Source organism: Pseudonaja textilis, chromosome 2 (genome assembly GCF_049901715.1).
Source record: "Pseudonaja textilis isolate UNSWEBS1 chromosome 2, rPseTex1.2, whole genome shotgun sequence".
Classification (NCBI taxonomy): Eukaryota; Metazoa; Chordata; class Lepidosauria; order Squamata; family Elapidae; genus Pseudonaja; species Pseudonaja textilis.
The window spans coordinates 69,614,318-69,632,269 of NC_141991.1; positions in this window are offsets into that span (position 1 = coordinate 69,614,318).

A 17,952-nucleotide genomic window follows, 5' to 3' on the forward strand; every position below is an offset into this window, starting at 1 on the left:
AAATTAAAGCATATTTTTAACAGGCTGCAGCTTACCTATGCAGAAGAGCTGTCACTAACAACTCAGAGGGACTAATTATGAAAACGTGGTTATAATGGATTAGGCACTCTGTCAATCAGAGACATGAATCTGGTAACAAAGAGGAAGCAGGTGAAAGTGCCACAGGATTGGAGAATTAAGTGCTATGGGTTAAGCACCATCTTTATCTATTGGGAAAGGAAGGCAGGATTATTCAGTGGAGAGTCAGACAGCTTATAGAATAAAGTAAATAACTGTGACTGTCAGGGGAAGAATCAGAGTTTCACCCAAAGTAATGCAAGAAACCTTTTACTAAAAGAATAGCACTTTTCCTTTCTTTCCAGAGAAGATATGGCCTATAAGGAAAAATAGATTCCTCTGCAAAATGTGTGCTTCGTCAATGGGAAATCTTGTTGATGACCACCTATATTTATCTTCTTGTTCCCAATGACTACATTCAAGAGCTACGTGGACAAGAGAAAAAAAACAGAGTAAGACTTGATAGCTCTTACTATGCTATCAGTCTAGCAGGTAATAGTAGCACTTTTGGACAGTATCAACTTCAAAATAAAAAGTAAAAGTATGATTGAGCAGAGTGGGTACAAGCAATTTCACCAAGTGGGACACTGGACATACACCTTTTGTGTCACCTCTGCCCCCTTTGGAACCGCATGCTCCAAGTTTGGCAGAACTCTACAACTTGCCACAGCTAACTCACACAACCAATTCACCACAGCCAGGAGTCAATTCACCATGGCCAACTTGCCACAGTGCAAGAGTTACACTAATATAGAAGAAGTAGAGGAATAGAAATGTATTGTATTAAGTTGTAGTATATTATTATATTGTATTATTATGGAAAAATGAAATACCAAATCTATATTTAATATACAAACTTGAAACATCACTTCCAACCAAATTTTAGTTTTTCTTTTTTTTTTCTTACTTTTGAGATTCTGTTAAAAGCAAAACAGAAAACATTGCTAGGAGTCAGGTAGCAAATAAATTTAATAAATAAATAAAATGATAAACTGGTATGAGAGAGAAGAACAAGGAGTCTTACCCATAAGCCTGGATAAATTTAAAAGGATTATATTTTTTATTGGTTATATAGTTCATGGAATTTTGCATCTAGTCACTGGGCAATCTGAACTCTTAGCCAGCATATTAATAAAATGCTAATAAAATCAATGGGAAATTAATCTCTCCTCCTAGGCATCTGCTATGTCATCTATAATTACATGAATATACTCTCTGATGTCATGATGCAAAGATAGGCTTTTGCACTTGCCTACTGACAGCACACAACAATAGACAAGTCTTGTGGTTTGTGCTGTGATTTTACAATGCGCTTTTCATGTTTGATCTTTTCCTCTTTGAAAATGTTATTTCTATGCACCTGATATATATCCAGGCAGGCAGCATACCATATGTCACAAGAGTCTTTCTAGGCAGTAGTATAATCTAAATTATGTTTAGTCCCCAACAGGGACTAAGAAGAGGTGTATGGTTATATCTTAACCTTAACCACAAAGGAATAACATGAAAAATTACTCTTGGAACTAGTGAGGGGCTCACACACAGTGGTATAATTATAGTGAGGCACTCACTAGTCCCAAGAGTAATTTGTCACGTTATTCCTTTGTGGTTAAGGTTAAGATATAACCATACACCTCTTTTCAGTCTGTGTTGGAGTGATTATTGAGGAGCAGGGTGTAAATCACACCACAGAGAAGATGCTTCAGGGCATTAGTTGAACATGAAACTTGATGGCCTTTGATTTCCATTTGCTTCCATGCATGGGATAATTAATGCCCAAAACAGAGAAAAAAAATCATGAGTTCATTAGAGCACAGAAAGAATGTTATTTCTTTTTTAGAGAGAACTTAGCAAAAAGAATCATAAATACTATAAAAAAGCAAGACAACAAATTAATGCCCAATGTAGCAATGAGCAAATGTTGATTCTACATACCAATTTACACATACTGAATCTTAAAAATTTCAATGTAATCCCACCCCAATATTTACATAAACTTTTTAACTTTAGAGTGCAGCTGGCAGTGGGAGAAGGGGCTGAGGGTATCTGTTCCTCCTGGTGTTGGGTTTGTGTGAAGCCATGATATATTTAATTTTAACTTTGGTTTTAACTTTAACTTCGATTTTTGTTTTGTTTTAACTATTCATCCTGTTTTTAATCTGTCCTTTTATTCGTGGGCTTATATGGCTTTATTATGATACTTTAAACTGCCAAAGTCACCTAGATGAGATTGGTGTAGAAATTTAATAAATAAATAAAATGTATGTGCTTAAGGAAATTTACTGTAAAAGCAACCAACCCCCCCCCCCAATAATATCCACATGCAGAGACAATTTTATTTTTAAAAAAATCTTTCTGGCCATTTGCCACAATGTACAATGGATACAGTGCCTCAAGCATTTTTCACATTTTGTATTCTTGACTTGAGCAAGGTTTAACCACACCAGGGCTTTTGCCTATCTGCATGTCATATCTAAACTAAGGCTTTGCCCATTCGTAAGTTGTAATTGTGAGCACTGCAAATACAATATTTCACTTATCCTATCCTTTTCTGGTAAGCCAGCATGCAAGACTGGCTGATGCAACCAGAAAATGGCTGATTAATTCATTTTTTTAAACATGAAATACATCCTGGTCTCTATCCCACACCTTTTCTACAGCCTGGAGGTAGGTAAGGTCATCAGAAGAAATATCAGAGCAGAGGACTCCTTGATTAGCAGGGGGGGAAAGCAGCCACAGTTCCATCCATTGAAAGGGAGAAGAACAGAAGAGAATTTGCTCTGCAGTCTCCGCTTTTAACGGCATCTCCTGGAGTCCTCAAGAGGTGACAGCAGAGACAATTTTTCCTTCAGGTGAAAGCTGTGATATTATTCACTCCCTTTAGTAGCCTGTTATCCTAACACATCCTCTTGGTCCTAAAAGTGGCAGCTCTGGACATGTCTTGAGTGACTGACTGACTGACTGACTGACTGACTGACTGACTGAAAGCAATGCTTAATGTACTTGGGGAAAGAAGGCAAATGCATCATCACTTTTTCATGGAGTAGCCCTTTCACTCTTACTCTGGTGTGTCTATATGTGATTTTAAAATTGCTACTGGGAATCTGGTGTCAATAATGCCACAGCAGGTGAAGCTGATGCTGTCCCAATTGAATGGCTGTCTAGTGAAAAGGGGGATAAACTCATTGGGCGATGTAGCCAGCAGCCCATTCAGTTTCAGTGTGTGTCCCCAGTTCAGGATGTCCAAGCTGCGTAGAAGTAAATTAACAGTTTTCAAGAAGAAGACTGTATTAACAGGCTAAGCCCCATCCTTACATAAGACCTTTATGGACAGCAGATAGCTCAACTCTGGTTACCCTATCAAGAGATCTAGAGCAATTTGAAAAGGAGGAATAGGAAATTCATATTCCTTTGAACCTTATTGAACCTAACTTGTAAAATACAATAAGCATATAATTAACAAAATGTTAGCAATGGATATGAGGAAGGGAAAACCTCTCACTCTTAGGTCAGCTATATACAATCCTGCCTAAATTTGATAATAACAACTTATTTATGGTATTTTTATGAGAGGAATCAAGGTGGCCAATGGTAGCCTTTTGATAACAGATAACAGATAATCAGAGTTGGAAGGTACCTTGTAGGTCATCTAGTCCAACCCCCCCCAAGTGAGAGACTCTACACCATTTTTGACAAATGGCAATCCAATCTCTTCTTGAAAGTCTCAAGTGATGCCGCTCCCACAACTTCTGAGGGCAAGCTGTTCCATTGGTTGAATATTCTCACTGTCAGAAAGTTTCTCCTTGTTTCCAGGTTAAATCACTCCTTGTTCAGTTTCCATCCATTATTCCTTGTCTGGCCTATAGGCACTTTAGAAAATAGCTTGACCCCTTCCTCTCTGAGGAAGGCTTGGAAGACTGCTATCACATCTCCCCTGGTCATTCTCTTCACTAGACTAGCCAAGCCCAGTTCCTGTAACTGTTCTTCATATGTTTTAGTCTCCAGTCCCCTAATCATCCTGGTTGCTCTTCTCTGTACTTTTTCTAGAGTCTCAACATCTTTTTTGTAATGTAGTGAATAGAACTGGATGCAGTACTCTAGGTGTGGTCTTACTAAGGCTTTATAGAGTGGTATTAGTACTTCCCCTGATCTTGATTGTATCCCTCTGTTAATACAACTTAGGATTGCATTAGCTTTTTTGCTTGCTGCTGCACCCTGTTGGCTCATATTTAGCAGATTGTCCACTAAGACTCCAAGAACCCTCTCACAGGGCTCACTGCTATTGAGCCTGGTTTCACCCAGTCTATATGTGTACTTTCGGTTTTTCTTGCCTAAGTGTAGGACTTTACTTTTCTCTACATTGAATTTCATTTTGTTAGATACCGCCCAGTGTTCTAGTCTGTCAAGATCCATCTGAATCTTGAGCCTATCTTCTTGGGTGTTAGCTATTCCTGGGCCGTATCTAGAGTACTGGGCCTAAGAAGGAGGCACCCTACTGCTTACTTCCCTCCATGTAGACTTAGACCCATTAAGAACTACTCATTGAGACTTCCGGCTTGTGGTGCTTCGGTGCAGGCAGGATTCCGTGACTGTGCACGGTTTCTGCCTGTGTTCACTGCCTGAGTGCCTCGAGCCATTTGGCTTCGGGGCTAAACCACCTTTGTAGAAGGAGGTGAAGACTGGGGGGTTCTGGCAGGGACGAGAGACATCGCATCTCTCTTCCCTAGCTGGCTAAATCTCCCTCTCCGATGGCAACTGAACGGTGGTCTCTGGCCGCCATTTAGAAGAGCTCAGCCGGGAAAAGGAATGTGCTGGAGGGGTTTGTGAAGAAATGAAACTCATTTTGCTGACCGGGACAAAGGAACAGTAAAAGTATCCTGGTATTTAACACCTACTAAAGACACATTGCTCCCAGACTGAGTAAGCAGCGAATGGATATCAAAGGGAAAACTTTTTTTCTTTTCACTCTCCTTCCAAACGGAACAGCTTTGAGAGAAATCGGAAACCCGCATTGAAGGTATGCTAAATGCTAAAGACTATGCTAATGCCAAAGGGATATGGATTTCTAAATATCTAAAGAAAATTTTTTCTTCTGCTGTGAGTGGGAAGGGAGAGGAAAAAAATTGAAGTAGAAGTTGAAAATAAGGAGCAGACTGCCTAGAATTTTAAAGAGCCATTTGAACATTAATAAGACTTCAAAAGACATACTATAATTGGAATTTTGTGATTTAATAGCAACCCCAGAAAAAGAAATGGAAGACGAGAAAAAGTGCTAAATGAAATAGTCTATCTGGATTGTTTGATGACTTTGCATCTTTTGGGAAACTTTTTTTTCTTTGTTTAAAAACACTCGGGTGGTTGTTTTGGGAAAAATTTCTCCTCTTTATAATGGCACCACTTTTGGATGAATTTAAAACTGAATATCTAAAATATAAAAAGGAAGAACAAGACTGGAAAGATACCTTGGACATTCTTTTTCAATCTCTAGAAATGGCGGTGCATTCCTATGGAGAATTGATTGCGCAGCAAGATAATTGGGACAAAGAAGGAACCATTTTTGATGAACATGTGACCCTATTGGGGGAGAAGAAGGAGGAAGAGGAAAAGGAAAAAGGGATTTTAAAACCTAAAAAAACAACCAAAAAAGATAAAAATGAGTTGAAGGGTAGATATAAGGTTAGAAAACAACAGGAAGGGGGAAAGCACAAGAAGAAAAGGGAGGTGGAAAGACAAAGGGGGAAAAAGGGTAAGGAAAAGAATAAGCAAGGGGGAAAGGAAGGGGTGAGAAGTCTCAATGATGGGAAGCAAGATCTGAAGAAACAAAATTTATTCAGAGACAATGGGTAAACTTAATTGAAAAAGGGATTCTGTAAAGTACATAAGATTGTGTTATTATAGGCATTTATAGAATAAAATGTTTAAGATATAAATATATAAATAAATATCAATAGGTACGATTAAAATGGTTTTGACAGGGGTACTACCTATATTATATATCTATAAATTTCTTTGTTATTGTCGTTCTTTCTTTTTTCTTTTTCTTTTTATATAATATATTGTGTGACTTTAGGATGTGCTAAACAGAATCCCAATACAAGTTATGTGTGATATTAAGTATTATTAGGTTAGGGGAAAGAGTTAAAGGTGTCATACTCTAATTAGTGTACAGGAAGGTTTTGTTTAAAGAGAAAAAATGAATGGATAGCTGAGAACAGACAAAGAATGTTAAATATTATGACTTGAACTGAGACAAGTAGAATAAAACTAAGAGAGTTAAAAAAAGGAAGAAGCTATATAGAAAATGGAAAACGGTAATAAGATATGGAATGATATATAAAAGGAACATGATTTTTGAAGAGGTGTCTGTACGATAAGTTTTAACCCGGGATCAAGCAACTTTCAGAAAAGATGTTTATGTTTTTATGTTTTATGTCTTGTTTGTTTTTTTATTGGAAGAGAATAATGAAAATGTATAAGACAGATGGATATAAAAAATGTACACAATCTAAAGTTAAAGAGATATAATTTGAATAAATAGAAGGAAAGGAAGTAATAAAGAGAAGTTTGGGATAAGATATGAAGATGAACAGATAAGGTGAATATATATATCAAATTGTGCTTGTTTGGAAATGTGATAACTTAGAATAATTCTGTCTTTAAATAAGATGTATTGGCTTTTTAAGAAAAAAAACTCTTATGTCATTATATTTTATGTTTTGTTTGTCTGTGTATTGTTTTGGAAAATCAATAAAATTTGTTCAAAAAAAAAAAAAGAACTACTCATTGAGTACGGTTTGCCAGCCAGTTGCGAGTCCATCAAGTGGTGGTGCTATCTATTTCACTTTTTTCTAGCTTACTAAGAAGTAGGTTGTGGTCTACTTTGTCGAATGCTTTGCTGAAATCTAAATATATTATGACCACAGTATTTTGCTGGTCTACTAATTTAGTCACTATGTTGTAGAATGAAATAAGATTGGTTTGGTATGATCTGTTCTTAACAAACCCGTGCTGACTGCTAGTTATTACTTTGCTTGTTTCTAGATGTTGGCAGATCTGTATTTTTATTATCTTTTCCAGTATCTTCCCCAGTATTGATGTTAGGCTGATTGGTCTATAGTTTCCTGGATCTGGTTTTTTTTTTTTTCCTTTTTGGAAGATGGGAACCACATCAGCTCTTTTCCAGTCCTCTGGTAGTTCTCTGGTGCTCCAGGATTTTTGAAAAATATGGTGTAGTGGTTCTGAGATGACCTCTGCCAGCTCCTTTAAAGCTCTGGGGTGTAATCCACCAGGCTCTGGTGATTTGTGTTCCTCAAGATCAGACAGGTGTTCTCTTACTATTTCTTTTTTTTGGCTTATTTTAACTTTTATTTCTGGTCTGTCTTTTACAGTTATGTTTTTGGTGGGTTGAGCTATAGTTTCTTTTTGCGTGAAGACGGATGCAAAGAATGAGTTAACAGTTCTGCTTTCTTTCTGTTGCCTGTTACTTCCTTGCCGTCTTCTCTCTTTAGTGGACCGACTGTTTCCCTGTTTTTTTTCTTGTTATTTATATGTTGGAAGAAACTTTTTTTTATTATCTTTGACTTTTGTTGCCTTTGTTCATTCTGTGCCTTTGCTATCCTGACTTCGTCTTTGAAGATTCTGGCTATCTGCTGATATTCTGCCTTAGTTGTATGTCCTTCTTTCAATTTTTTGTACTTGTCCTTTTCTATCTTTCAATTTGCCAGAGAGATCTTGGTGCAGCCATGCTGGTTTCTTCTTGGATTTCTTGTTTTTCTTTCTCAGTGGCATTGTGCTGGTCTGGGCTTCTATGATTGTACTTTTCAGAGTTTCCCAAGATTCTTGAGTTGTTTTCCCCTTTAGGATTTTCATCCATGGAATCTTTCCCAAGTTCTCTCTGAGTTTATTAAAATCAGCTCTTTTAAAATCCAAGAAGTTGGGGGTTAGGCAGCTTATTCTATAGTCCAGAAGAAACCCACCCCATCCTTAGCTGTTTTCAACATTTGTTCTCAGGAACAAATTTCCTTTAGTCAGCTCAGTCAAAGTAGGAGACTTTGTTTTAGCACGTGCTAATAGGTTACTTACCTTCTGCTCTGCAGCTCTTATGACAGGAAGTAGGTGGAGACAAGCAACTTTGAAGATTAGACAATGCAGGTGTTGATATTTTATTCTGGTCAAGAATTCAAGCTAACCAAACAAAAGCTTACAATGGACAGAGTTCATATTTTAAGATGGCCTCCCATTATGCGCTGAAAATAAAGAACATTCAGAGACTTGCAATGTCTGACTCTTCCGTATTTGTTACAGAAGGAAGGCTATTGACATCCAATAAACCCTTTCCCTCTTTGGTGAGGCAGCATCTTCTTGCTGCAGGAAAGATTTGTCAATTTCCTGCCATTGATTTCATTTTTCACGATTGCCAAATGATCTAAAGACAACTACAACCCATTTATTCAATGGGGTAATTTAGAATTTAGAATGGGATGACCAATGTGCTGAGTGCATCTGCAATTATTGCTGATGAGTGGTTATAGCTTTGAATAATTCATCCATAAATGCAGCAATGTGATGTGTTTATTTGATTAGCCATCCTTACATACAGTATCACTGCATTTATGCTCAAATGAGAAATTGGGGGGGGGGCATTCCATACAATTAAAAAAAGCAACACATTTAATATAATAGCTGTTCTAGGATATCATTTATAGTGAGAAAAGAAACTTCCCCCACATCTCTGATACAAAGGCAGTGAAGGCTAATAGTGGAGGCCCTAGGACAGCTGTTGCCAAGCAAATTTGCCAAGCAAATTTTATGTGACAGACTCAGGTAGCCGATGGCAGATAGATAGTGAATGATTCGGTGAACAACTCAATCTGCCTGCCTGCTTTGCCTGATTTTGGGTAAAAGTTGCTCTTTTTTAATAAAAAAAATCCAATATTTATATAAATATTTATAATATTTACATACAAGCCATGCCCAGCCAGTCACATGACCACCAAGCCACACCCACAAATTAAGCCATGCCCACAGAATCAATTAGTGGTCCCTGGGATTTAAAATTATGAGTTTGGCAGTCCCTGAGGTCCAAAAGGTTGGCGACCCCTGCCCTAGGAGACATCAGGAGATAGATGGTTTCTCAGTCAAGCTCACAGTTTATTTTCATGTTTGCACATACTAAATGCTGTGCAAAGATCTCCATGATTCATGGACTAATCTACTTCCCATCATGACAGTTTCCTGTGTATTCAAATATCCATTGATTTTATTTTCAAATCAACCTGTGATTGACTTTCCACGTAGGAAAAAAACCCTCATTGTTTTATCCTCTTTTTCCCTACAAAATCTACATTTTTAAGCTTGTTGACTCACAATATATTTGGGGACATGACTTACAGAAAAGCAGAAGCTTGATCAGGCCTGGTACTTGGGTCAACAAACTCCTCTGCCAGAGCCATTCATTGGTTTAAGCCTCCAGCCAGTCAATAAACCTTCACGCCAGAAATAAACCTCTGATATTGGCTGGGAGATATATTCCGCTTTGTACAGGATGCCAAAGGCTTCATTAAGAGTATGATATGCCAGAAAACAATGGGGTAGGCCAAAAAAGAAAAAGATATAGATCGGATCAAAACAAAATTTAAAATAAAACATTAACAGTTAATTAAACTCATGAATAAATAATAATGTGCTGTTGGAAATGGCTTTGCAACAGGACTGAATCACAAAATCTCTAAGATACAGAATGACCCATTCGTATAAAAATGTTTGCCACCATTGTCAAGACATATATTGAGGGTGGGATTGAGACAAACACACACACAACACACACACACACACACATTTTTTTTCAAATCAGAGTAAGATTACAAAGTTACAATTTTGGAATTAGTGTCAAGCACTTGAAATGTTTATTACAATTTTTGATGATTTTTTCCCATTCCCACTTGCATTTGCAAGTACTCAATTTATATAAATCTACAAAAATCCTACATTTGGGTTTTTTTTAAAAAAAATACCAGTGCAATCCAAACTCCCACTGATTCCTCAGATTAAAGTTTCTGGCAGTTGTTTCCCAACAAGAAGTGGAATTCTCAAAATAAAATCCATTGTGCTGAAAAGTCCAGCAAAACCTTTCATAGCATTCAGCTCTATCTCCTACAGTTCCAACTAGGATTGTTCTGTGGTCTTCTGAATGTGTGAGAAATCAACATGGAGATGAAGTCAGACATTTTGTCATACTATTTCTAACCAGAGGTGATATTTAGCAGGTTCTGACCAATTCTGGAGAACTGGTAGCGGAAATTTTGAGTAGTTCGAAGAACCGGCAAATACCACCTCTGACTGGCTCCGCCCCCACCCAGTCTCTGCCTCCCACCAAGTCCCAGCTGATCGGCTGGGTCTTCTTTGGTTGCCCTGCACAGGAGAATGGAGCTGGAAAGTAGGTTAGTGGGATGGGGAGGGAATGGAGATGTATTATCCTTCTCCTGCCACGCCCACCAAGCCCCACCACGCCCACTAAGCCACGCCCACAGAACCAGTAGTAAAAAATTTTGAATCCGATCACTGGTTCTAACTGATTTGTTCCATGATCTCATGAGTCTGAATGACAAATTCTCCTTACAGTAATGAAGTCTACCTTTTTGGAGATCAATTTCCCAGTAGTTACTTATAGCATCTTCCTACAACTAGTGTAAAAAACCCTGTTCCCATTACGATTATGGGCACAATGATGTTTGTATAGTTTTAGAAGTCACTATACATCACCAGTAAGGATAGCCAGAGAATGTGTGATTGTAAAAAGAAGTAAAGGAATATAAGCATTAACTTCAAATGAACAAGCATAGAGTACTCGTTTGACCATTATCATTCAAGGCAAAGTTGGGGATGAAAAGAAGAGGATTAGTGTATTCATTGATGTAAGAGTTAAAGCCATCATGAGCTGCCCTATTTCCATCTTGAAACTTGACAGCCTCAGAAAAAAAGTGTGAAAAAGACTATACTAGTAGGAACAAGCAGATGGTACATAAGCACTTTCCACTTCCTGCTGTTTACAAGTGGTGCTCTGTGCATGAATCTTTCTAAGCTATGGTTATGAGAGAAACCATAAATGGAAATCCTATAGGAACAATTAAAAAATGTCCTCAAGCAGATTAAAATGTTTCCTGTTCAAAGGTATAATCTGTTTTATATAAGGCAGTCCTGAGGCACTGTAGAGCAATCCCTGGAAATAATAGCAAAATCAGAAATTAACTGAAAGAGGCTGAGCGAACTAGTGAAAAAGAAAATGCCACAGCACCAGGGTTTCTTAAAAAGCTCTTCAGTCGCCGTACCTGGGGGTTAATCAAATGGGCATTTAACTCAGATAAAGGACATATCAGTTCCCGCTGTTAATAAATATTGCTCTAACAATGCTCAAAACAAGCAATGTTTCCATGTTTCATTTCAGTAACAGTTCATATCACCTATGAATGGAATTGTCCTACCACTTATGAATGAAAATAATAGAATGATTTTTTAAAAATATATGAATCACTTGCAGTACATATACCTAGACTTGGTGCAAATTCAACAGAACATGTGGTTCAGATAAATGTCATTTATTTTCACTCTGCAGGTCATGACATTTTTCCATTAACAACATTGTACAATGGTGGTAGTGTTGTTTTTCAAGTGGATTCCAGTGTAATGCCAATATAATTAGTATTAAAAACTTTAAAGGAAAAATTACTCAGTGTTAACATAAAGGAACTGTTCTGTTCTGTTGTTTTCTGACTAGTCTTGAAAAATGTTCTAATCATTCTAAAACTTTTTTCCTCTAGGGATCCCTTCCCACTATTAAAAATTATGAAAGGCCCCAAAAGAGCTTGTGCTTGCATGAGCTATATTTACCAATATTTACTGATTTAAAAATTGAAATTGACCCATTAGCTTTTAATTTAATTAATTAATTAATTACATTTGTTTGCCACCCATCTTGCCACATGGCAACTCTGGGTGGCTTTACAACATTCTGTATTATTTTTCAACAAAGGCTGGTGATTTTGATTTCACAGGCCTCCTGACATGATCATAGGGAACCCCAAGGGACCCTAAGATCACATTTTAAGAAACCCTGCTCTAAACCAATTACAATGTAATACTATTAAATTGTTTTATTTTTATGATTAAGAAGGTCTTTGCAGTTTTCTGTTTCTATCCATCTTTTCTCTAATAATAGGCTTTCTGTAGGCTTCCCACTCAGGGGAAGTTTCAATGGTGGGCAGTTGTCAGCAAAGACAAGATGGTAGCTTTGTGTGGCCATCTTAACTTTTTTACTTGCCCACCTTCCAACAAATGCCTCTATTCTAACATATCATCTACCTGTAGATATTATACTGTATTTAGAAATACTACAAGAAAAAAATGAGAACAAGTTCAACAATCATATTTCATAGAGTCTCTGTTCAGGTTTGAATACTGAGTTCTAGAAGGGGATTATAATCAGGTCCAGCCAAGCATCCTTCCAATCCCCTGATGACAATGTTTAATGCTGGTTTGTAAACATGCAGTGTTGTGAGACAATCTGAGAAATAGCTTTGGCCCTCATACTTTTCACACCAAGTATATCAGTAGAGCCTTATAGAATAAATGTTTTTATTCTCCTTCATATATCAAACTGCTTGTTCTTATATAATATCTTGAACTAAATGTATATATTTTTCTTTTTCAAGTTCACATTTTAAATTTACTGAGATAATTTGCTTAGTTCTTCTCCTCTATGAAATCTTGGTCTGAGGTTTAGCAGAAGATACAGCTTATCACATAATTACCACAACTCTAAAATAACTACAAATAATTATATTTAAATGCTTATAAAATTAGAGTTTGTATTAATTTAAACTCAAGACTAAACTACAATAGGTATGGGGAAGAAATTAATTCAGTTGGATAGAAGAAAATATACTGTATATGTAGCTCAGGAAAACAGTGAGCATCTTAGACCAAGCTAAATCCAGAAACATTAGGAAATTTCTGTAAACTTGGCCTTCAGGCAAATTAGTCACCAACATACACATAGAAATATATCTATTTATAACCATTCCAAAGAGACAGGGAAATAGCAAAGACAGGGAAAAAACCAGAACACATCCTCGTCAGTAGCCAATGCCCAGATAAACATGGATTAATGTAGGCAAATAATTGAACAGAAAGCAATATTATTATCAAAATACTACCAAGAAGAAAACCACACCCACACCAAAACTAGCAGGCAAGCTACTGTATATAAACAAACCTTCCACACAGTCACACTGATGATGCTACTTGGCTGGGTGGTGAAACAAACATCTTGAGGCAAACAACTAGGCTCTGAGAGCACCAAGCACTTCAAATAATTTAGTTGGCTTTGTAAAGTGAATTCAGCTAAGTTGGCATTCTCATGCTGAAATTTTGATACTTGCACTTTTCAGAAACTTTCAAACCTCCAATCAGAAATATATGTGCAAACTGTTTATTCATTTCATATATAACACAAACCTTAACCTCAACTCTCTGAGGGAAAGGAACTTAATTCAAGCTGTATACCTTGAGAAAAATGTGAATGCAAATACATATGAATTTCTGTGCTCATGTTGTTAAAAAGCAGATTGATAGAGAAAGGTAGCAAAATGAAAAAAAGAGAATGAGTGAAAATAGAATTGACAGGATTGTCTATCCTTAGCAGATACAAATTATTCTGGCTAGGTTTATCTAGAATATTTTATTCAGACTATATTGTCTCCTCTAAACGTTTTTTTCTTCTCTTCTCCCTCTTTTTCCCAGCACAATCGTGTTTCTTTTATATATTGTCGTTTATAAACTTTCCACTTAAAAAGTGAGAGTTCTAATGTATTTTATTATTGTGGATGGCTTGTTTTCCATTTTTCTTAAATAGAATCTCAACAGCTCTTTAGGGGAAGAGGTTGTGGAAAAACAATTTATTTCCTATTTCATATGACCTCCAAATTGAAAAACCCAACATCCTTAAGTCTGATCAGCAAAAGTATTATTCAGAATATATTCCTTTCTATCTTCAGCATGAGCACACATGGCAGAATCTGTCCTGGACTTTAGTGAAAAGACAAAATACATTTGACTGGTAAGATTTCATTTCCAGTTAAAATTCACCTATCCCACCCCAAAGTCAATCTTTGTAAAACTCCAGCTGCTGTTTTGAACATTTCTGTGCAGTCTAAACCAATGAGTGAGCATAGCCTCAAGCAGATAACTAGAAAAAGAAAAAAAGATAGCTCTGATGCAAATTGGTCTGAATAGGAAGATAATACTCTGAATCATGGCAGAGTAAATATAGAAGAGCTGTGGAATGTGAACAAGAATGTGACTACATCTGAAACATAGAGTATCGATATAATGAGAGCTGAAGGAGACTAAGAAGTGTGTCACAGAAAGACCAGGAAGAGTTTCTTTGCCCTATGATGCATTTTAATTAGTTTTTGTCTGGGAATTTTCCCATCCTCGCTTAAAGGCAAATTTTTAAAATTCATTAATAGGAAACCAATCTCCCTGATTAGCAGCCAATTTTTAAAAAGGTCATTTTGGGAATGAGAAAGGCAACAGAAAAGAGCTATGCCCGGCAATAGCTGAAGGTTGAAAATCAGACATTTACAAAGACAGGTACACCAATGCGTGCTCACCTACCCACTTCACCTTCGTAGCCAAGGAATCAAGACAGTTACATGCTTCTGACCTATCCATGATGGACTTCTTTCCCATTTCTGATCCATGCCTATCATGAATAGAGCTAGAAAGTTTTGCCTACTAAACATGTGTCAACCCCAAGATCAAATTGATAAATACAGCACCAGATTTGAGATTCTTGGCTTAGACAACCTTGAACTACGCCAACTAAGATTAGACTTAAGCATAGTACATAAAATCATATGTTACAACATCTTATCAGTTAATGAATATTTCAGCTTTAACAACTACAACACAAGAGCTCACAACAGATATTAACTAAATGTAAACCACTCCAACTCGATTGCAGGAAGTATGATTTCAGCAACAGAGTGGTCAATGTCTGGAACTCACCACCTGATTCTGTTGTCACCTGCTCAAACCCCCACTCCTTTACCCTCAAACTAACCTCTATTGACCTCACCCCATTCCTAAGAGGTCTGTAAGGGGCGTGCATAAGCGCACAATCGTGCCTACTGTCCCTGTCCTATTGTCCCCAATTATTAGTTCCTACTTCTTGTATTTAAACTTATATTTATTCTTGTTTCTCCTTTATTGTAAGCTTTTGACAAATAAATAAAAATAAATAAAAATAAAATAATAAAATAAAATGATAACACGTCTTGCCCGTAAACTTTTTCTTTTCTGAATTATGTTTCAGTTTAAAAAGATTTGTCATGGTAGCATTGCTACCAATTTTTTTGTTCTTCACTGCAACATTTATGGCTATCTGTGAATAAAATTTCTCAAGGAAGCTAAGTTTTTTAAAAGAATATTAGACTGAAAGAATAACATCAGTAACAAATGATATAATAGAAAGAATGAAATATCATCATCATAAACACCATTAATTTCCTGTTCTGAGAGATGTTTACTCTTGTGTGTTTAAGACTAAATATGGTTAAAAGGCTTGGGAAACTTTTGTCTAGGGCTGGAAAATCTAATATTTAAGACAATAAAAAAAGTAACAATATTGTGGTGAATTACTGATCCTGATCTTCTAACTGAGGTTCCAACAGGCCACATAGTATGTTTGTCAGGGTTGTGAGAAAGTAGTCGTTGCCCCATAAACTGCCAGATGTGAGCCTGCTGAGTCAGAGATATTGCCAAGACATGTAATCAAACATACCAATTGCAAGAACTCATAACTCTTGCCTCCTCAAATGAGCATCAGTGGACTTTGCTCCCAAAAGATGTGCAGTTGGTTCCATCTGTTTTTTATAAGTATATTTGTTTTCTAGGATTTTAACTGAAAAGACCATTCTTATTTTCTTCTATAAGTTTGAGGTTTTTGTTTTAATTCCTTCATACTTATTAATAACTGGTTAATGTATTTGGTATAATCTTCTTTGAGTCAAGCTTGACTTCTGGTGACTTTGTAGATATTTCCATGTGATTTTCCTGGCAGAAATTATATGTTTGGTAATCAAATGCTAATAAAATCTTTAGAGCCTCCAGTCTTATGACAGTGTACAAGAACTTCAAATAGCAATCGTATAATGCAACAATAATAAATAAAAACAATTAACTCCCTAATAAAAGATGGTCCTCCTTTTCCATGAAGTCTCAAAATCATCAAAATCCCACTCTAAAGGAAAGGTTTTCAAAAGTATCTTGAAGGCCAGAAATAAGGATCAACATGTTCCATAGAGTTAGCTCTACAAGTCCTGCCATCCTGTCAATTCATATCACAGTGTCTTGTAATGGAGGATGTCTCAATGGAATGGATAGACTCTTAAGAGTAAAGAAATAATTTGAGCTTTTTTCTGAGATATGTTTTGACCTCTCAGTATAACTCTCATATCCAAGTATATAATCTTGCTTCACTTCCAAGGCTAAGAACCTAGGAGCAATTATTCACTATTTCCATTTTTTCTCACACAGCCATTATCAAACCATCTTCATCAATCTCTTCCCCAAACAACTTTGGCCCTTTCATTTGATTTTTTCAGACAGTAGTGGTGACTAATAGGAAGAGGAGAAGAAAGACACTTCTGCTTTTCTACATACCCTTTCTGATGCCTGTAATATTACAAAGTGTGCTAGATAACAAATGGTCCTCTATAATGAAATGATTAACAGGCTGAGGGGGAAAAAGAAGTAGAAATAGGACCATCACTACAGGGAGAACAATTAGGGGGAAAAGGGGACCAAAAGATTCCTTAATCCAAGAGATTAAGTGAGATGAGAAAGACTCATAACTCCACTTTACGTAACTGTGCCAGGTATAAATTGGACTGGAGAATACTCTGACAGGTTTTCAAGATTCATTTACTTTACTGTACCAACAATAACAATTATTTCAGAAATGAAAGTGGTTCTTGTTTTCTGATTTTTCTGGGGAAAAAAATCAAGATAGGGTTTAAAGGGCTCGATGCTATAATTCTAATGAATAAAATGAAAGAATTTCCCGTTCTATTTTCTCTCCCCTAAACACAAGTATTTTGTCTAATAGTAAGTGATAGTTAATAGAATACATTATTTTTTAGTATCAGATGTTATTCTCATGGTCCAGATAATTAGTAAAAATCACACTAATCTTCTTAGAAAGTAGGTTAAATCACACTAGTCAATAGGCAAGCTGCTAAGCAACTTCTATGCTACGAATGCTTGAAAAAAAATTGGCTATATTTTCACTTCAAAATAGTTGCACAGCTATGTGAGACACCATAAATCTATTTCTTAGTTTAGGCCAGGGTTTTGTAATGGCCTCAGGTGAGCAAAGTCTACCTTGGGGTCATATTGGATTCCAAAGCAGAAGCCTGTTTACCTGCAGATGTTTCTAAGAAGGAACTGCAAAATAGATTCTCCATCTTCATGGTACCTGCGGCATTTGCTGAGTTTGATCAAATACATTTATGGTCTTTTTAGAATCTACATATTATAAGTGGGGAAAAAAGAGAATTGTGATGGAAAGCAGCTCCTCCTTTCTGGGAATCCAGAGTGCATTCTATCACAAGGACATACATAATAACTAGCATACCATTTTTGCACTGCAACAAAAGTCTGTTACTTGCCTTCATCAAACATTGTCTTGTTTCCTATTGCATGCAACAGCTGACTTTGAAATTAGGTTGTGTAGTACCTGTCTTTTTTAAAAATTTGGCTCAATAGAAGTTGGTTATGGCAAATAAATCAAGCCAAGTTCCAGAAAAGCAAAAGTGTTGCCACCACAATCAAGCC